Source organism: Elephantulus edwardii, unplaced genomic scaffold (assembly GCF_000299155.1).
Source record: "Elephantulus edwardii isolate Elephantulus edwardi_28Jun2011 unplaced genomic scaffold, EleEdw1.0 scaffold00123, whole genome shotgun sequence".
Taxonomy (NCBI): domain Eukaryota; kingdom Metazoa; phylum Chordata; class Mammalia; order Macroscelidea; family Macroscelididae; genus Elephantulus; species Elephantulus edwardii.
The window spans coordinates 6,541,981-6,563,624 of record NW_006399873.1 but is presented as its reverse complement, the minus strand read 5'-3'; positions in this window follow the sequence as shown (position 1 = coordinate 6,563,624).

Below are 21,644 nucleotides of genomic sequence, written 5' to 3'. Positions count from 1 at the left end.
GTGGGGGGGAGCCTTGGGAGGGGACAAATCTACAACAATGAATGAATGGAAATCCAAAGCCTCTGTAAATTTTCACTGAAATTAATAACAAATTTAAATTAAAAAAATTAAGTCCTTTGTTGCCTTTTAACACTATTTGTATTATTTTAATTGAACAACTTTTCAAATAGAAAGTCAATGCTTTTATTCAACTTAATTCATATTACTGTTTTTGTGGATTGCCATCAAGTTGAGCACAACTCATAGTGACCCTGCATACTAAAGATCTGAAGCATTTCTATAACTATCTTCATTTATCAAAGTTCATAAGGTTTTCAGAGGCATGTTGTTCAGGAAGTGGATATTCAATGGATTATAAAAAAAACAACGAACAGCAACAAAAAAAACCCACAATATGATAGAAACACCAGAACTATAATGCCAGGTTAATTTTGAAATAGACTTCTCATTATTAATTAATTTGTTTAACAGATATGAAATTAATTAAATGGAGTAAATAAAAACTTATCATGAAAAAAATTATCATTCTTATTTTGAGGTGTCTTAAATTATTGTACATGATAAAGACACTTATGAATGCTTAGACTTATTAGCAGCTGAGTCGTTACTTTTATGAGTTTTTAGTAAGATGGTACTGAATCAATATACTTTTTTAAGAGTAAAAAGAGTGTAGGTATAAATATAAATGGTTATACACAAATGGAACTCTAGTGGCCTTGTGGCAAGAAGCTGTGCTGCAATCCTGAAGGGATGTGGTTCACGGCCACCGGCTGCTCCATGGGAGAAGGATGGGCAATCTTCTCTTGTGCAATTTACTACCTCTGAAAGCTTGTTGGAAAGTCAGCTATGAGTCAGTTCTGATTCTTTGGTACACAACAGAAAACATGCACAGATATACTGAAATTGTGTTAGAAAAATATCTTGGTATAAAGAATCTAAAATGGGAAACTCAATAAATGAAATACCAGAATATATTTACTTTTTATGGTCACTTATTCTTATAAGTAACTGTCAAGTTAAGTTTTATTATATATCATTGTTTTTTTTGATAATGTACCACATGACATTGAAACTGACCATATCTGAGCCTCTCGGAGATTTTCAGACTGTAAATCAATGGAGAGAAGATTGTTAATCTTTCTCCACTTGAGCAAATACTTGATCCAAAATGCATGCCTTTGTGTTGTGAGCTCAATTCCTTACTCATTAGGTACCAGAGCTCAATATAAATTGTGCCTTATGCAAATAAAATTTTAAAAGGACTGTGGAAGGGTTGTATTCTCTCTCCAAGTTCTTTTAATCTGTATTCTAAGCAAATTATTTGAGAAGCTAGACTCTATGAAAAGGAATGTGGCATCAGAATTAGAGAGAGACCTATCTGTAATCTGCATTATGCAGATGACACAACTTTGAAGTGAGGAGGACTGGAGCACTTGTTGCAGAAGATCAAGGAATGAAGCCTTGATTGCATCTCAATGTCAGAAAAATGAAGATTTTTACCTCTGCACTGGTAGCCAACATTATGATGAATGGAGAAGAGACTGGAACTGTCAACAAGTACATCTTCCTTGGATCCATAATTAACACCCTTAGTAGCAGCAGTCAGAATATTAGGAGATGCCCTGAACTTGGAAAACCCTTAGTAAGGAACCTCTCAAAATTAGTGAGGCATAATAATGTCAGTTTGAGGACTAAAGAGTGTCTAATTCAGGCTATAATCTGATCATTTGCAATGTATCTGAGAGCTGGACAATGAATAAGGATGAAAAGAGAACTGATGCTTTTGAGCTGTGATTTGAGAAGAGCATCAAATAACTCATGGATGGCCAAAAGTACAAACAAATATATGTCTTTGAAATGGTGAAGCTGGAATGTTCTTTAGAGGTAAGAATGATGAGGCTTCACCTCACAAACTTTGGACATGTTGCCAGGAGGGGATATTTTTTAGAGAGGAACATGATACTAGGAAGGGTAGAGGTTTGGCAAAGGAGAGGAAGACTATTGACCAGATAGACTGACGTGGTGACTGTCACAATGAGCTTGTGTGTCAGTAAGTGTGAGGATGGCACACGATAGAACAAGGTTCAGATCTTTTGTTCCTAGGGTTGCTATGAGTCATACTCAACTTGATAGCAACTGACAACAACAACAAAAAAAAACAAAACATGTAAATAACTGTTAAAGGAGCCCTGGTGGTCTTGTCTGTCAAGTTTCATGTTGCTGCCCCAAAAGTCATGTCTTCCTGGTGGTTTGAATCCGCCAGGATTCAAGGAGCTCTAAGTGGGATTTAACACTTCTGAAATATCTTGGAGTTTCAGCGATGAGTCAGATCCTTGTAAGAGTACTAGTTGTTGTTCTCAGGTGCCATTGCCCTTATTCTGTTCAGAGAGTTGTCTCTTGGTCTGTGAATCAGTTTTGCTTCACCAAAACCGGTCCACCATCAGTAAGGCAAACTTTCATTTGGCTCACCAGTGGCACAAATATCAGTCTCAGAGCAACACCAACTTATCTCAGTAGAGCAAACTGACAGACAAGTTCTGTATCACTTGGAAAAATGTTCTCTTCAATGACAATTAACAACAGGTTCAAAGGACACGGGAAGGACTCTTATATTTAGGCTGTTTTTGTAGTTGTTGTGTACTATGAAATTGCAACTGACCTATAACTGACCCTCCAGTGGGTTTTCAGAGGAAGTTAATCACATGAGGGGAGATTTTTCATCCCTCTTCCTTATCTTTAGGAACCAAGAGTAATAGATGATGACGTATATGAATAGACATACTCCACTCACCTATTTTTATCCAAAAAGTTTTCTTTTCAGGCTGGAGACTAAGGTGCACCTGATCTGAGCTATTGTCTTCGCAGTTATATACTATGTATCGGAGAGTTGGATAGTCACTAGGGATGATAGAAAGAATTGATGCCTTTGAGCTGTGGTGCTGGAGAAGAGTGATAAATATACCATAGACTATTATGAGAACAAATAAGTTTTTCCTGGAGAGGGTGAAGCCAGACTGCTCCTTGGAGTCAAGGATTTTGAAGCTTCATGAGACATAATTTGGGCATGTTGCAAGGAGGGACCATTCTTTGGAAGGAAACATCATGTTTGGGAGAGTAGAGGGATTGCGCAGCAGAGGAAGACCCTCGATGAGATGGATAGATTTTGTGATTGGGGTGGTGGGAGTGAGTATGTTAGAGATGGTGAGATTGGCACAGGATAGAGCAGGGTTTAGGGCTCTTGTACATAGGGTTGCTATGAGTCTCAAGCGACTTGACATCACATAACAACAACAACATTTATGGTATTATTTTTATTGGCTTGTTTGTTGTTCTATGCCATCATGTCCCCTGAGACTCGTAACAACACTAAACATAACACTGAACCACGTGCTATCCTGAACCAGTCTCACCGTCTCTGATACACGTGCACCCATTGTCTGAGCCATTGTGTCAATCCTCCTCAGCTAGTGTCTTTCTCTTCTGCATTGTTCTTTCAAGCATAATGTTCTTCTCCAAAGACAGGTCTCTGTAGTCTCTCCATACCAGAATTCTGTTATATTGTGTTTCATTCATGTACATTGTGTTTTATACAATCTTTCATTTGCACTGTTTCATACAATAATTCATATATATTTTGTATAATCAGTTACTACTGAACTATCCCTATTATTGCCTCATCTTTTTGAGCCCCTATCGATCATTCCTATTCCGTCACCCTTTCATCCACCCAGAAAACTCTGATAGCTTATTGATTTCCTCCCCTCCCCTTTCCCCTCTGCCTCCTCCCTCTTTCTCTTTTAAGAAAATATATCTTCATGAGGAAGATCTGGTGACCTAGTGAGTAAGGTGTTGTATTGTCAACTCAAAGACAAGTAGTTCAAAGCAACCAGTCATCCCAAGAGAGAACGATACAGAATTTTCTCCCAGGAAATTTAACACCTCTGAAAACTTGAAGTTACGAGTCAGTTCTGACTCAATGAAAATGTATTTATTTGAATGATGGTGTTATGTAGACCAATAAAACACAATTGAAACAAGTGAAACAAAAAGTTATTACTATTATAAAATTTCTAAATTAGTCTGATAGATTTACCAGAAAACCCACATAACTAATATGTTAACACAATCTTAATTCTCTCTCCAATCTTATCCTTGAAGGCTGTGCAATTCACTTGAATAGTTGCTTCTTCTGAGCATTACTGTATTTTATATTATCAACAAACTCTTGATAATAATAATCTCTAAGAGACTGAGATTATTAACAGTTTTACTTTTCTTGGCACCACAATCAGCACTCTTGGTACCAGCAACCAGGAAATCAAAAGACAAACTATACTGGGGAAGTCGGCTGGCTATAAGGGACATCTCCAGAGTACTGAAGAGCAACAATATCAATAAGGAGAATGTTGGTTTGTTGTTATGTGCCATGGAATTGCTTGCGACTCATAGCGACCCTATGTTCAAAAGCCCTAAACTCTGCTCTATCATATGCCCATCACACTGTCTCTGACACACCCATCCAATTACCCTAGTCACTGAATCAATTCACCTCATAGAGGGTCTTCCCCTCTTGCACCATCCCTCCACCCTCCCATGCATGATGTCCCTCTCCAAGGACCAGTCCTGACTTACAACATGTCCAAAGTATGCTAGATGAAGCGCCAGAATCCTTGCCTCCAAGGAGCAGCCAGGTTTTACCTTCTCCAGGATGAATCTATTTGTTTTCTTTGACAGTCCATGGTACATTCAGTACTCTTCTCCAGCACCAGAGATCAAAGGCATCAAATGCTCCTTCTATCTTTCCTAGTCATTGTCCAACTCTCTGATGCATAACAAATGATAGCAAAGACCATAGCCTGTATCAGACACACCTTAGTCTCTAGAGTGAAACCATTGCTCTTCAGTACTCTGGAGAGGTCCCTAACAGCAGACTTTCCCATTGCAATACGTTTTTTTATTTCCTGGCTACTGATGCCAAGAGTGTTGGCCGTGGAGCCAAGCAGAATAAAGTTGTTAACACTCTCAATCTCTTCACCACCCATCCTGATGTTGCCAATTGTTCCAGCAGTGAGAATCTTTGTCTTCTTAACTTTGAGTCTCAATCCATACTGAAGGCAGCAGTCCTTGGCCCTCTGCAGCAAGCATTTCAAGTACACCTCAGTTTCAGCAGGCAGGTTATGCGTCATCTGCATAACGCACATTGTTAATAGATCTTTCACCAATCCTGACACTACACTTCTCCTCATGGAGCCCAGCCTCTCGGATAGTCTGTTCGGCATACAGGTTGAAAAGGCATGGAGATAGGACACATCCCTGGTTTACACTTTTCCCAATTTTGAACCATGCACTGTTTCCCTGCCCTGTTCTGATGGCTGCCTCTTGGTCCAAGTACAGGTTTAACATTAGAACGATCAAGTGTTCTGGGATTCCCATTCTTCTCAGAGTCAGCCACAGTTTGTTATGATCCACACAGTCAAAAGCCTTTACATAATCAATGAAACACAGGTAGACATTGTTCTGTTATTCCCTGCTTTCAGCTAAGATCCATCTAACATCAGACACAATGTCCTTAGTACCATGACCCCTTCTAAATCCAGCCTGGACTTCCTGCAGTTCTCTGCTGATGTGCTATACCAGTCATTTTTGGGTAATCTTCAGAAGAATCTTGCTTGCATGTGAGATCAATGACATTGTTCTATACTTTCCTCACTCTGTTGGGTCACTCTTCTTTGGAATGGGAACAAATACAGATCTCTTCCAGTCAGTTGGCCAAGTGGTTGTTCTTCATTTTTCTTGGCACAACTGGGTGAGCACATCCAGAGCAGCATCTGTTAGCTGAATACGTAAATTGGTATACCATCTATTCCTGGGGCCTTATTTTTGGCTATTTCCTTCAAAGCAGCTTCAACTTCTTTCTTCATCAACATAGGCTCTTGCTCATATGTTATTTCATTAAATTCTTCTGTGTCTGCCAATTCCTTTTGATACAGTGACTCAGGGTATTATTTCCATCTTCTTTTAATACTTCCTGGATCATTTAATGTTCTGCCTAAAGCATCCTTGATTATAGCAACTTGAGGTTTGAATTTGTTCTTCAGTGCCTTGCGCTTAAGAAATGCTGAACGAGTTCGGCCCTTTTGATTTTCTGAGTCTTGCTCCTTGCACATTTCACTGTAATAGTTTGCTTTGTCATCCCGTGCTGCCTTTTGGAATCTTCTATTCAGCTCCTTAATATCTTGAATTCTTCCTTTTGCTTTGGCTTCTCTGTGCTCCAGTGCAATCTTCAGAGTTTCTTCTGACATCCATTTTGGTCTTTTTTTCTTTTCTTCTGTCTTTGAAATGACCGTTTACACTCTTCCTGGATGATACATTTGACATCCTCCCACATCTCATTAGGTCTTCGCTCATTAGTGTTCAAGGCCTCAAATCCGTTCCTCAGATGGTTCTGAAATTCAGGTGGGATGAACTCAGTCATATTTTGGTTCCTGTGAATTCGGTTTCATTTTCCTCAGCTTCAGCTTGAACTTGCATATGAGTAGTTGGTGGTCTGTTCCACAGTCAGTTCCTTGCCTAGTTTTCACAGTTGATATTGAGCTTCTCCAGCGGTTCTTTCAGCAGATGTAATTGATCTGATTCCTATGCATACTATCAGGTGAAATCCATATATATAACCTACTTTTATGTCTCTTTAAAAAAGTATTTGCTATGAATAAGTCATTGATTATGCAAAATTCAATCAGTCTATTTCCAGCTTCATTTCTGTCACCAAGTCCATGTTTTGCAACTACTTATTCTCCTTCTCTGTTTCGAATTTTGGCATTACAGTCACCCATTATTATTAATGCATCTTGGTTGCATGTTTGATAGAACTCCTACTGTAAAAGTTGGTAGAAATCATCTATTTCTTCTTCTTTGGCTCTGGTTGTTGGTGCATATATCTGAATTACAGTGGTATTCACTGGACTTCCTTGTAAGTGTATAGATATTATCCTGTCACTCACAATGTTGTACTTCAAGATGGATCTAAGTATTATTCTTTTAACTATGAAAGCAACCAAATTTTCTCTCCCCTTTTCATTTCCGGAGTAATATATCATATGATCAGCTCATCTCTTCAATGCCCAGTATGTCAATATTTTTGCATTCCATTTCTTTCTTGAAAATATCTAATTTTCCTACATTCATTGTTCTCACATTCCATGTTCCAATTGCTAGTGTCTGCTTATAGCTGTTCCTCTTCTTTTGTATTTCCATACTTGAAAGTTCTACTTCAGTTCCCCTCTCTGTCAGTCTACATGTGTTCTGTTGTTACATAGGGTTTTCAGAGTCCTGCTATTTCAGAAGTGAATGGCGAACCCTTCTTCCGAGTCTATCTTAATCTGAATGTTCAGATTTAGAGGAGTATCTGACAGACAAGCAAATGATAGAACAGTGAAAGATAAATCCCTCATTGTGGAGTTAACCATTAGTCACAGTGTTATCCCTGCCCTTGGCCCAGTGTCTTGACCCCCTTATTTCCCAGCTCCACCCTCCACCAGGATACCCCCTTCACTTTTACCGAATCTCTTCAGCGTTTCTCTTCCATTGTTCAACCCTTGATCTGACAGCTTTTATCTGAAGCTTTCTTGGCTTCTGTTATTCCAAACACATCAGCTGCTGACAATTTCTTATGCTGTGACCAGTGTCTCTTAAGTTTAGTGGTAATGTCTCTATGCAGCAGGAAGGTGAATAATGACTAGGGATGATAAAAAGATGTTGATGTCTTTGAGCTGTGGTGCTGCTGAAGAGTATTGGATATACCATTGACAGCTGGGTTAACAAAGAGGTTCATCCTAGAGAGAGTGAAACCTGGCTGCTCCTTGGAGGAAAGGTTCTGAAGCTTCACCTGACATCATTTAGAGATGTTGCAAGGAGGGACCAGTCCTTAGAGATGGACATCATGCTTGGGAGAGAGGAGGGATTGCACAAGAAAGGAAGACCCTCAATGAGATGGATTGATTCAGTGACTGTGATAATGGGGTTAGGTATATCAGAAATAATAAAGTTGGTTCAAGATAGAGCAAGGTTCTAAACTGTTGTACATGGGATCACTGTGGGTTGCAGATGATTTGATGGCACATAACAACAATAGTCTTTAAATATTCTGTACCTGACCTAGCCCTATAGATATATTGGTAATCCTTCTTGGGAAACACTTTATATGTTCTAAAATCTAAATTTTTTTTTCTTATATATACAACATTGTAAAGTGGAAAGAATATGGAACCATGTCTGAGCACAAGTATTGAGACAGTCATTTTCTAGTAATTGCTTCTCTGACTTTATTTGCTCCCAGAATAGTATTTTTCAAAAAATATTAATTTAGTATCATTTAATTTTTAAAGTGTACAATAGGAATTTTCCTAAGAACAGATTTGTACGTGGAAAAAAATCAATTACCATTGAGTCTGTCTGAATCATTGAGATTTCTTCACTGCCTTAATAAAGCAATAAATCTTGATGAAAGTAGACTGAAAAATAAGTCTATAACACTAGTGTATCTGAAAAAAATCACTTTTATTGAAAATAAAATATAAATATAATAAAATATAATAAAATCAAATACTAAATTAAAGTCATACCACTTGCCTGTGTTTATTTATTGAAAATTATTTATGTCATTCATAGTAAATAAAAATAGTGTTTGCATCAAATAATGTTGCATAGATATAGTTTGAGCCTCTAAATGTAGTTAGAAAGAGAGAAAACCAGCAAATAGACAATGTTTCATAACCATAGTAAGTGCTGAAAAGAAAAATAAGTTTTTAACAACTTGGCCAATTATGTAGTGATTAATTATAAGTTTTCACAATTGGTAGGAGATATTCATTCAAAGAAATTGCCACTTGAGGATAAATGAAATAAATTAAAAGACACTACTATGTGCTTTCTCATCAAAATCTACTCATAGCTGACTTCTGTTTGTTTTTAGAGACTTTGAATCACATTGATTGAGATTGCTCATCTTTCTTCCTAGAGCAGTAAGAGGATACCGACCTCTTTGTGTTGGCAGTGTTGCATAAGATTGGGGAAGAAAAACATTCTAAGTAGATAATTCAGTCATTGCAGGCATAATATAGAGATTTTAAAATTATCTAAGTACACTATTTTCAAATTTTGTAGGAGCAGAACAATCTTGCAGGATATTTCCAAAATCATAAATCTACTTCTCTTAAGAAACTCCTGGCAGGTTTGAACTACCACTGGCACATAGCTTTACTCAGCAGCAAGTAGAATGATGAAGCAGAGAAAGAATGATATCAAGAAACCTAACCACTTCGTAAGGATCTATGAATTATTAAGTGATATAGCTCATAAGTACTCATATGAATGTCAAGATGCACATGTGTTAATGAGTGAAGCTTCCTTTCATTGAACATAAGATACAAATATTCTTCCAAGCTTTTCTTTAATGAAATGTATAGTCTTTGGTTTTAGTCCTAGGTCCATGACCCATTTAGAGTTGATTTTTGTGTATGGAATAAGGTGTGGCTCTTGCTTGAGTTTTCTACAGAAAGTTTTCCAATTTTGCCAACAGCATTTGTTAAAAAGACTATTGTTTCCCCACTTAACTGATTTCATCTCTTTGTCAAAAATTAATTGACCACAGGAGAAGGGCTGATTTCTGGATTCTCTATTCTATTCCTTTGATCTATGTGTCTGTCATTATACCAGTACCACGCTGTTTGACCACCACGGCAGTGTAATAGGATTTGAAATCAGGGAGTGAGATGCCTCCTACCTTGTTTCTCTTTTTAAGGAGTGCTTTGCTTATGATTTTGGAGAATGTACGACATGCACTTGAGAAGAAAGTTAATTGAGTATTTGTTGAGTGTATTACCCTGAATACATCCACATAAGTAGGCTTATTGTATAGTTTAGATCTACTGTATCTTTGTTAAGTTTTGTTTGTTTGTTTGTTTGTTTTTACTTGTCCTATCCATTGATGAAACTGTCAACTGTTTTATCTTCCCTGGATCCACAATTAATACTCTTGGTACCAACACTCAGGAAATAAGGAGATGTAGTGCACTGGGAAAATCTGCAGTTAGGGACCTTTCAAAATTATTGAGGAGAAGTGATGTCAGTTTGAGGACTAAAGTATGTGTAATTCAGGCCATATTCTTTCTGATTACTTGCTATACATCTGAGAGTTGGACAATGAATAAGGATGACAAGAAAATAATTGATGCCTTTGATCTGTCATGTTGAAGAAGAATATTGAACATCCCATGAATGGCCAAGAGAAAAAACAGATATGTCTTGGAGAGAGTGCAGCTGAGTGTTCTCTAGAGGCAATAATGTTGAGACTTTGCCTCACATATGTTGGACATGTTGCTAGGAAGGTTATTCCTTGGAGAATGACATGCTGGGAAAAGGGGAGAGTTGGTGAGGTAGAGGGAGACCCTCAATCAGGTGGATTGACACAGTGAATGCTGTATTGGGCTCTTGTAAGTCAGAAAGTGTGAGGATGGCATAGGGTATCATAGGTTTCACATCTTTTGTTCATATGGTTGCTATGAGTTATACTTGGCTTGATAGTACCTGAAACAATAACAAAACATTTTTGGTAAGAGTGGTTATGTATCCTGTCACTATTGTGGAGCTGTCTATTTCTTTCTACAGTTCTACTAACTTTTGTTTTAAGCATTTTGCAGGTCTATCATTTGGAGCATTAATTTTGACCAAGGTTATTTCTTCTTGATATATTGTGCCTTAAATCGGTATGTAAAGCTTTTGCTTATTTTTTATGGTGGTTTTCATTCTGATATCTAAGCATTGCCACTTCTGCTTTTTTGTGGTTACAATTTTCTTAATTTTTTTTTTAGCCTAGATTTTGAGTCTTTCTCTTCATTCCTTGGATGTGTCTCTTGTAGGGAACATATTTATGAAATGTGATTTTTAAAAATCCATTCTAGTATTCTTTTTCTCTTAATTGGCATATTTAGTCCACTCACATTAAGAGTTTTTATTGTCAGGCCAGATTTTACCATTACCATTTACTGTGTTTCTTTTTCTGCTGTTTCTAGTTACTATGATTGGACTACTTTCCTTTGGCATCTCTGTGTGGAGGACTTCACTTAAAATTTCTTATAGTTTTGGTCTTGTTTTCACATATTCCTTAAGTTCCCTCTTTTCTGCAAAGGTTATAATTTCTCCTTCATATTTGATAGAGAGTTTTGCTCCATATAGGATCCTTGGCTGATGGGTGACAATCGTTTTCTTTCAACTCTCTATATAAGCTTGTCTTTTAGCTTGGCTACTTTCTGCTGATAAATCAGAACTTAATTTGTTTCTCTTTTATAAGTGACTCTTTTTTTTCTCACATTGCTTTTAGTATTCTATTATTATCTTTTAATTTTGAGAATGTGGCTATGACATCTTAATTTTTTTTTGGGGGGGGGCCTATTCTATTTGGTGTTCACAGTACTCCTTGAATGTGAATTTCCTCATTCTTCAAAATACCTGAGAAGTTGCCTTCTAGTAATTCTTCCACAGTTTTCTCAGTGACTTTCCTGTCATTCGCGTGTTTTGGAATTCTAATCATATTTATGTTGTTCTTTTTGATGTTATCACACATAATTCTAATGTTTTCTTTATTTCTTATCTCTGGTTTTTCAACTGAGGGTCTTCTCTTTAAGCTCACTGACTATATTCCCACTCCTCAGTTCTACTGCCATGAGCTTGTTCTTCTGGTCTTAATATTCTGGATTTCAGTCTCTTGTTTTCCTGGGGTATCTAGTACCTCATTTGTTTTATCTGCATTGTCTTAAATTGTTTTTCTAAGTTCCTCTTGGCTTTTGGTTGTAGAATTATGCAATTCTTCAAGTTTTTCTTTAACCCATTGAAAATATTCAATGAAAGATCTTTTGAATTCAGTGTCACTTCCATCAGAGTTTCAGGCTTCAGAAAATTGATTGATTTTGTGCTTTGCTCACTTTTTTTATAGAGTGAAATTTTGTTTTGGTATTGTGAAGATTGTTATGTAGTCTGTTTCTTCTGTGTCATTATTGTGGTAAGTCTGGATTTGTTTTGTTGTTGTTTGTTTGTTTGTTTGTTTAACTTTTACCTTGTGAGTAACAGGTCCTTGGCCTATGTACCTTGGGTGGTAAGCTCATTGTTTCAGAAGATGAAGAGGCAGCTAATCCTGCCCAATTTCTCTCAGGTTCCAAGACTCACAGACTATAACTAAATGTAGGAACTAGGTTCGGTAAGATTCTGGGCACTGTGCAATCAATCCCAATTTCTCTCAGATTCCAAGACTCACAGACTATAACTAAATGTAGGAACTAGGTTCGGTAAGATTCTGGGCACTGTGCAATCAATCCCTGTGGCCTGAAGGCTGATAGGTGAGCCATAGTTAATGGGGGAGTTTCTGAAACTGAAAGCAGGCTGAAGGCAGAACTGGGTTGGGTTGGAAGTGGTCATGCATTCTCCATCTACCTCTTTAGTGTTTTTTTATCTTTTGGTGACCCCTCATCATGATGTTTATTGATAAGGATGTTTATTGATAAGGATGGGTTCATCTTGATGAGGTGCACATAGTATGTGACACTAAATTTCACCATCCTTGTCTCTAAAAAAACACTTTGATTGCATTTATTCCATTAAAGATTTGCTTGTTCTGTGGCAGTCCATGAGACAGTCAACACTCTTAACTACACCACATTTCAAAGACATTTTTTTCTTCTTCAGTCTTTCTTATTCACTGCTTAACTTTAATATGTGTTCAGAACAATCAAAAGTCTATAGCTCAAGCCTTGTAAACAAACTAATATAAAATAAAATTATAAAAAGAGTGAAGTTAGATATGTGAAATCTAAAAAAATCAAATAAGTCTATAGTTTGGATGAGGTGCATCTTGGTATTCAACCTGTGGCAAATATGATAAAAATTTCATTCAAGATAAAAGAATTTTCCTGTTTATTCTGTAGCCAGACTCAAATTCCCATAAATTATCTTATTTTGGAAACAATTAAGAACTGTCATTCTTGTTCTTTTACACTTTAAAGATAACTGTATGCATATTATTGTTGTTGTGTTGCATTGAGTTGGAACCAATCCATAGCTGACTCTTCAGTGGGTTTTCAGAGGTATTTAATCACTTGGAAGGAGATTAACCAAGTTTTTTCCCTTATATTTTTCTTTCAGGCTAGAGAGTTGAAAAAGTAAAAACTGTTATTGAAAAATGAGCTTGTACAAGTACTTAGAAAAAATGAAACTTGGCACTTTTAAAAGGCATTCAAGATAAAATGTAAGCATATTGAATAAAATGACCTTAAAATGAATTTGAAAGCCCACAGTACTTATAAATATTCTAAAGTATCTTGTTCATTTTATTTACTTTATTTTATTATTTTTTTTAGTTGACAGCATATTTAGAGTTTTAGGTATGAGTAACTGATGTGTGCATTTTTGTCTTTTGTAAATTTCTTTAGCATATCATTTTTAAACAATATTTTCATTGCATCTTGAAAATGTTGAAATGTAAGGTTTTATTTTGAAAGGTGCATAAAAAAATCTTATGTGTTAATTGTTTAAAGAATATCCACAATATTTTTACAACAAAACTAATTGCTTGTATATTAGTGAATTAATATAAGTAATATTTTTCTCCTGAATATTTTCATCTATTAAATGTTAATTTCCATATAAAGATATTGCATAAAAGATATATATATATAAAATCTGTCCTATAAAAGGCTTTATATTTTTGAATGTCAACAATCTTTTCATTAAGAAGTTTTCTATTTGAACTAGAAATAGGCTATACTCTAAAAAAAATTGTCAAATTATTCAACCTGTAACAAATAACACAGTTCTCCATAGATCTGTCTTGGAGAGGTGAAACCAAGTTTCTCCTTGGAGGCAAGGATTTTGAAACTCTGTCTCACATAATTTCAGCACATGGCCAGGCAGGACCAATGCTTAGAGAAGGATATCATACTCAGAATGGTGGAGGTACAGAGCAGGAGAGGAAAACCCCAATTGAGATAGGTTGATACAATAACTAGGGCAACTGGCTAGGTGTGTCAGAGTCAGTGAGACTAGCGCAGGACAGGGCAAGCTTCAAAGCTGTGGTACATAAGGCCACTTGACAGCACGTAACAACACAACCATGCTTTCATAATTTGATTCTTTATGTGTGTATTGAAAACAAAGTATTTTCATTTTGCTTATCATATTCTATGCAAAGTGACATTTATTTTGCTTTAAAATACTCATATTGTGCTTGATGCATCTTCTGTACTATACTAAATATTATAGAAATATAAATACATTAGCTCTCACAATAAACCTGTGTGGAATAAGGACAATAGTGAACTATCAGAAAGCTCAAGTACCAAAATATCAGGTGATTTTGTAGTATTTACATAAAAATAGAAACATCTAAGATTAATATGCTTTAGATTTTATTCTAGATCTATGTCTTACACATAAATCTTTGTTATTCTATGAGACATATATTAATTTATATAACACCATGTTTTGGGTTTTTTAACCCTTTAACTTGGTGCCGAACATGAAAGGTTATAGATTATTTTCAATGACGCAATGAAATACAGGTCTATTTTATTTCTTTTTATTGCAGCCCAATTTGCAGCATCATAATAGATGGTGAAGAGATTGAGATTGTTAACAGTTTTAGTTTGCTTGGTTCTACAATCAACACTCTTGGTATCGGCAGCCAGGAAATTACAAGATTAATTGCACTGGAAACATCTATAAGAGACATCTCCAAAATACTAAAGAGCTACAATGTCAGTCTGGAGACTAAGGTGTCCTTGATCCAGGATACAGTCTTTGCAATTACTTGCCATACATCAGTGAGCTGGACAATGATTAGGGATTATAGAAGGAGAATTGATGCACTTAAGCTATGGTACTGGAGAAAAGTGTTGAATATACCTTTTTAATGCACTGTTCGGAGTCTATTTGCCAGAATGTTGTTAAAGACTTTTTTATATTTGATTTCTCTACAGTGACCAAGAGAATATAAAAATGGACCTAAGAAAGACAATGACAATCAAAATAGATAACCACAAGATTAAATACATAAGAACAAATTTAACTAGAGATGCAAAATACCTATACATAGAAAATTATAAAACATTACTACAAGAAACAAAAAGATCTGGAGAAATGGAAAAATATATCATGCTCATAGATAGGAAGACTCAATATTGTGAAAATAACAATTCTACCAAATGCAATCTACAAATTCAATGCAACCCAATACAAATACCAATTCCATTCTTTAATGAGATGGAAAAGGAAATTTCCAATTTTATCTGGAATGGATAGAGGTCATGAATAGCAAAACACTACTGAAAAAGAGAAACAAGATAGGCAGCATCACACTCCCTGGTATCAAATCCTACTACACAGTTGCATTGGTCAGCACAGCATAATACTGATATAATAGCAGACATCTAAGTCAGTGGAATAGAATTGAGAACCCAAAAATCAGCTTATCTATCTATGGTCAACTGATCTTTGAAAAGGAGATAGAATCAGTTAGGGGGAGAAAGACAGTATCTTTAACAAATGGTGTTGGCATAATTGGAAAACCTTCTGCAGAAAAGTTAAGCAAGACCCACACTTCACAACTTATCCAAAACCCAACTCAAGGTGTATCAGGTACCTATAAATATAACCAAAGATTACAAAATCTATCAGAGTAAAGCTAGGAAGAACTCTAGAAGGCCTAACCCATATCATGAATAATTCTGAAAGCATAATGAAAAACCTACAACCAAGAGAATAAAATAGATGAATGGGACCTTCTAAGAATCAATATCTTCTCAATCAAAAACTTTTCCAATAGGGTAAAAAGGAACCCACAGACTGGGAAAAATATTTGACAAATGACATACCTGATAAAGGACCTACATCTAAAATGTATAAAATACTCCAGAGACTCAAGAAGAAAACATATAAACACTCTAATGACAGCATGCATGGTTCAAAATAGGGAAGGGTGTACACCAGGGATGTGTCCTGTCTCCATACCTTTTCAACCTGTATTCAGAACAGATTATCCGAGAGGCTGGGGTCTATGAGGAGGGATGTGGGGTCAAGATTGGTGGAAGATCTAGCAACAATCTGAGATATGCAGATGACACAACCCTGCTTTCTGAAACTGAGGAGGACCTGAAGCGCTTGCTGCAGAGGGTCAAGGACTGCACCCTTCAGTATGGACTGAGGCTCAATGTCAAGAAGACAAAGATTCTTACCACTGGACCAATTGGCAGCATCAGGATGGAGGTGAAGAAGTTGAGATTGTTCACAGCTTTAGTTTGCTTGGCTCTACGGTCAACACTCTCAGCACCAGCAGCCAGGAAATTAAGAGACATATTGCCATGGGAAAGTCTGCTGTTAGGGACCTCTCCAAAGTACTGAAGAGCAAAGGTGTCTCTCTGGAGAATAAGGTGCATCTGATACAGGCCATGGCCTTTGCAATCACTTGTTATGCACCAGAGAGTTGGGAAATTACTGAAGAGGATAGAAGGAGAATTGATGCCTTTGAGCTGTGGTGCTGAAGAAGAGTATTGAATGTACCCTGGACTGCCAAGAAAACAAACAGATTCATCCTGGAGAGGATTAAACCAGGCTGCTCCTTAGAGGCAAGGATTCTGAGGCTTCATCTGACATACTTCCAACATGTTGTGAGGAGGGAGAGGTCCTTGGAGAGGGACATCATGCTTGGGAGGGTTGAGGAACGGTGCAAGAGAGGAAGACCCTCTATGAGCTGGATTGATTCAGTGACTGGGGTAACTGGGATGGGTGTATCAGAGACGGTGTGATTGGCACAGGACAGAGCAGAGTTTAGGACTGTTGTACTTAGTGTCACTATGAGTCACAAGCGACTCGCCGGCACATAACAGCAACAACAATGACAACATGTACACAGGATATGAATTGGCACTTCACCAAAGAGAGTATGTGGATGGCAAACTGAACCATGAAAAAATATTCAAAATCCCTAGCTATTAGAGAAATGCAAATCAAAACAATTATGAGATACTATCTCACCCCAGCACCAATAGCAAAGTTCAACAGGGCAACAAACAATAAATGTTGGTGAGATCGTGGAAAGATTGGAAATCTTATTCATTAATGGTGGAAATATAAAATGGAACACCAACTATGGAAGGTGGTCAGGCACTTTTCAGGAGTTTGGAAATAGAAAAACCATGTGATCCAGCAATTTACTGCTAGGAATATACTCTAAAAAAACCAGATCAACAGTTGAAATAGATGTATGCACATCCATGTTTATTGCTGCATTATTCACAATAGCAAAGAGATAGAAACAACCCAAGTGTCCATCAACAAACAGATGGATAGAAAACATGTGGTACAACCACACAATAAGAATATTATGCAACATTGAAAAATGACAATGAAATAGTAAAGTATTACACAACATGTGGGAGGCTTGAACATTATGTTAACTGAAATATCACAGTCACTAAAAGACAGATACTGCATAGCATCACTGTTGAAAAATACCAGAAATGGGAGCATTGGAGAGGGAATGGGGAAGGGGTGGATAGGGAATGATCACTGAATTGGAACAAATAAGGGAAAGAACTGTTTAAAAGGAATATATGGTCGAACATTATGTGTAATAGAACAGTTTGTAAGAAGGGGGAAGTGTGGGGTGTTAGAGAGTGAGGAAAGGGGAAATGTGCAATAATGAATAAATTGTTGTTGTTGTTGTTGTTATATGCCATCGTGTAGCTTGCGACTTATAGCGACCCCAAGTACAAGAGCCCTAAACGCCGTTCTATCCTGTACCAACCTCGCCATCACAAACACTCTCATTCTCATCACTCCACTAACAGAATCGATCTATCTCATGGAGGGGCTTTCGCTCCCGTGCCGTACCACCACTCTCCCAAACATGATGTCCCTCTCTAAGGACCAGTCCCTCCTTGCAACATGCCAAAAGTATGTCAGATGTAGCATCAGAATCCTTGACACCAAGGAGTATTCTGGTTTCTCCCTCTCCAGGACAAACCTGCTTGTTCTCCTAGCAGTCTATGGTCAACACTCTTCTCCAGCACCACAGCTCAAAGGCATCGATTCTCTTTCTATCATCCCTATTCATTATCCAACTCTCCGATGCATAACACGTAATTGCAAAGGCTATAGCAGTGATCGGGTGCCCCTTAGTCTCCAGCCTGACGTCGTTGCTCTTCAGTATTCTTGAGAGGTCCCTCACAGCGGACTTTCCCAATGCAATTCATCTTCTGATTTCCTGGCTGCTGTTCCCAAGAGTGTTGACTGTGGAACCAAGTAAACAAAAACTGTTAACTCTCTCAATCTCTTCACCATCCATACTGATGCTGCCCACTGGTGAGAATAATTTAAAAAAATAAAATAATACTTTCGAAAACGGCTGCCTTTGGGTTGGCAGCACAACTTCTTAGTACTGAACCACTAAAGTTCCCTAATATATTAAGATTGAATTCTCTATTCATAGGTAAGATTAGCCTAATTTTTTATTTCATAATTCTTGCTTGTTTTGTTTTCAAGATCATAATAACATTAAAAAGGCTTATGAGGATATTCTTTCCCTTTAATTTCTCCAGATTTTCTTTTTAATAGAGAGTGCTTGATGTTGGAAAATTAGCCTGCAAATATTATAAACTTTTTAAAATTACTGTTTTTTTAAAATAATTTGCAACTTTGATAGTTTAAATACTATTGCGTTTCTCTGCTTTACTTTCAGCTTTGATAAACAAATTTCTAACTTTAGGAAGTTACAATTTGTTCAATATTTTCAATATTTAACCATAATAAGGAGCTCTTTTGCCAAGTGGGTAAGGAGTTGTACTGCCATTCCAAATGCAGGTAGGTCAAATCTACCAGCTACTCCATTGAACAAAGATGATCAGTGTCTTCCTGTGTGATTTACATCCTTTGAAAATTCAGAAGGGTTGCAAGGTGGTGGTCAATTATAAGTCAGTTCCAAATGGACAGCAATTAAAGAGGCACATTCACAATATAATTAATAGCTTTGAATCAATTTTAAGATCACCTGTGCTTCTGTGTATGTCCATTTTTGCTACTGTGTATTTTTTTCTTATACTGTTTTTTCCTTCAAATGTTTTTATATATTTTTGCTTGAGGCATTTTTAAAAATTTTTTATTAGATTTCTCGTAACTATCATGTGTTCTTTTCCTAATTTCTATTTTTGTCATTATTTTTAGTATTTATTTTTCTTTATATATGTCATTCTCAAAACTGTTTAAATGTCTTCAGTATTTTCTAACAGTGGCAAAATATCAATATCTCATTCTACAATTTCAGTTTCAACTGATTTTTATGCTATCCAAGTATTTTTGTTATTCTTAATTTCTAAAATTCAACATCCATTTTGTTTTGCTTATGAATCGTTCATTTTCTTTATTCTCAGTTATATTTATTCATTCTAGGTGGTAAAATCCTTTGGTTTGTAGAATTTACAGTTATCTCCTTTTAAATACCTCTACAGTGAACAAACTCACTTACACTATAACAACTGGCTTGTAACTCCTAAAAGGTTTAAAATAAAAATTTAGCATCATTATGAGCAAGATCCAGCATACAATTATCATATTCTTAGTATATTTTTTATGTCTTTTAGGGACAATTTTCTCATTTTTAAAACACATCCTCTCATTTAACCTTCAATGGTGATATATAATTGATAACAATTTCTAAAGAAGTGAAGCTATATATGCAGTGATTAAAAATATATGGTCTAGAACTTCTATTTACAAGATATGTGATATTTTGAAAAGTATTTAATCTTTCTATTTTTGTTATATGATCAAATAAATTAAGGCACTGATTGGATATTGCAGAATATTATTGTAAAGATCAATTGAATTAATCTATAATAAATGCCTAATGAAATGAACAATATATGACAAGTCTTCATTTAGTTCTCAGCTTATATTTTACTTTCATATTTAACCTCTTTTACAGTTTAGATTAGCTAGAAATAGCTCCTAGATGGTAAGTAATTGTTTTCTTTTACTGCTTTGATGACACACTTTAATCCCCTCTCCGAGTAGTCCTGCTACTGCACAGTACAGAGTCACTGTAAATAACATACTGTATCTCCTCTGGGTGCAGAAGAGAGATTTATTTATTTGTTTATTTTTCCGTTTTGATTTTCATGCTCAGAAATTTCACAATATGATCCAAGATGTACCTTATTTCTTATTTATATTGTTTACGCCAACATTATTTTCAGACTCAACAATTAAACCTACTGCCTTTGAGTCTATTCTAACTCATGGGCTTTATTTTGAAATCTTGGCATCCACTTCCTAAACAACATGCTTCTGGAAACTCTCTGATCATTGAGTAACGATGAGAGTTATAGAAAAGCTTCAAGTCTTTTGTTCATCGGGTGACTATGAGTCTATGAAAGCAATCAACAACAGTTCTAATTCTTGCCTTGCATATAATGATTCTACTTTTACTCTCAGAGCTATAGAATTCTAAGTCTTCCAGCTATTAACAAACCTGTACAACTCTCATCTAAAAAACCTATTCAACTCCCACCTATCCTGACCATTCTTTGCTGACGCTAGTCAAATAAATGCCAGTTTAAATTTAGCAATTTGATATATATGCTGTGTTTTTAAATTATATTCTCCCTATCAGTATGTATTTGGGTAAAAAACATTATATTTTCATCTGAATATGTAAATATCTTATAGTGTGAAAGATTTATAATTTCATTGCTTGCATACATCAGAAACTAATAGGTCTATATACACTTTAAAACACTGAAATATGCCCTCCATCCTATGTATTCACTTGAAATGTTCTTGGTGACATGATTTTTCATCTCCAAAGTGATAACTTTTCTGCTTGTTCTACTTTTTATCTTAGCATTATCTTTTAATTTTCCTCCTAAGTCATAACTCATTCTGTCTCAGTTTTGTCAGTCTTATTTTAGCTACAAGACTCTTTATGGATTCTCTTTTTGTGTATTATTGAATAAGAACTGACCCATACGAGCAGAAATTTCCCATTTCTCTCCTACAGAGCAGATGCTGGACTTGATCAGCATGCCTTTGCACTGGCAGCACAATTCTTTTTCACAGTGTCACCAGAGCTCTCTTTATGGATTCTACTGCCTCACAATTATATCCTTCACTGTCTTCTGTTCACTTTGTAAACTCGAAAATTATTTTCTTTCTATGTCCATTGCCTTTGCTGTTTAATTTGCTTGGAAAACTAAACATACAATTCTCTCTCTCTCTCTCTCTTCTAATAGTAATCAACTCATAGCTGATCCTCCAGGGAGTTTTTAGAGGCTGTAAATGGCACAGAAAGAGATGATTAATTTTCTACATAGCAATTGGTAGATTTGAACTTTTCACCTTTGACAGGGCAAGATAACTAGCTCCCTGCTGATTAGACAACCAGAACTCCAGTAAAGTGATATTACTCATCCTTTAGTTGTAAGAAAAAGTGTCTTTTTTTTTAGCTTAACTTACCAGTCTAAGACTGTCATCCCTTGACTCATGCTCACAAGAGCACACTACAGATTTTCTAATTTCCTTTAAAACCATAATAAAATCTCTAATTA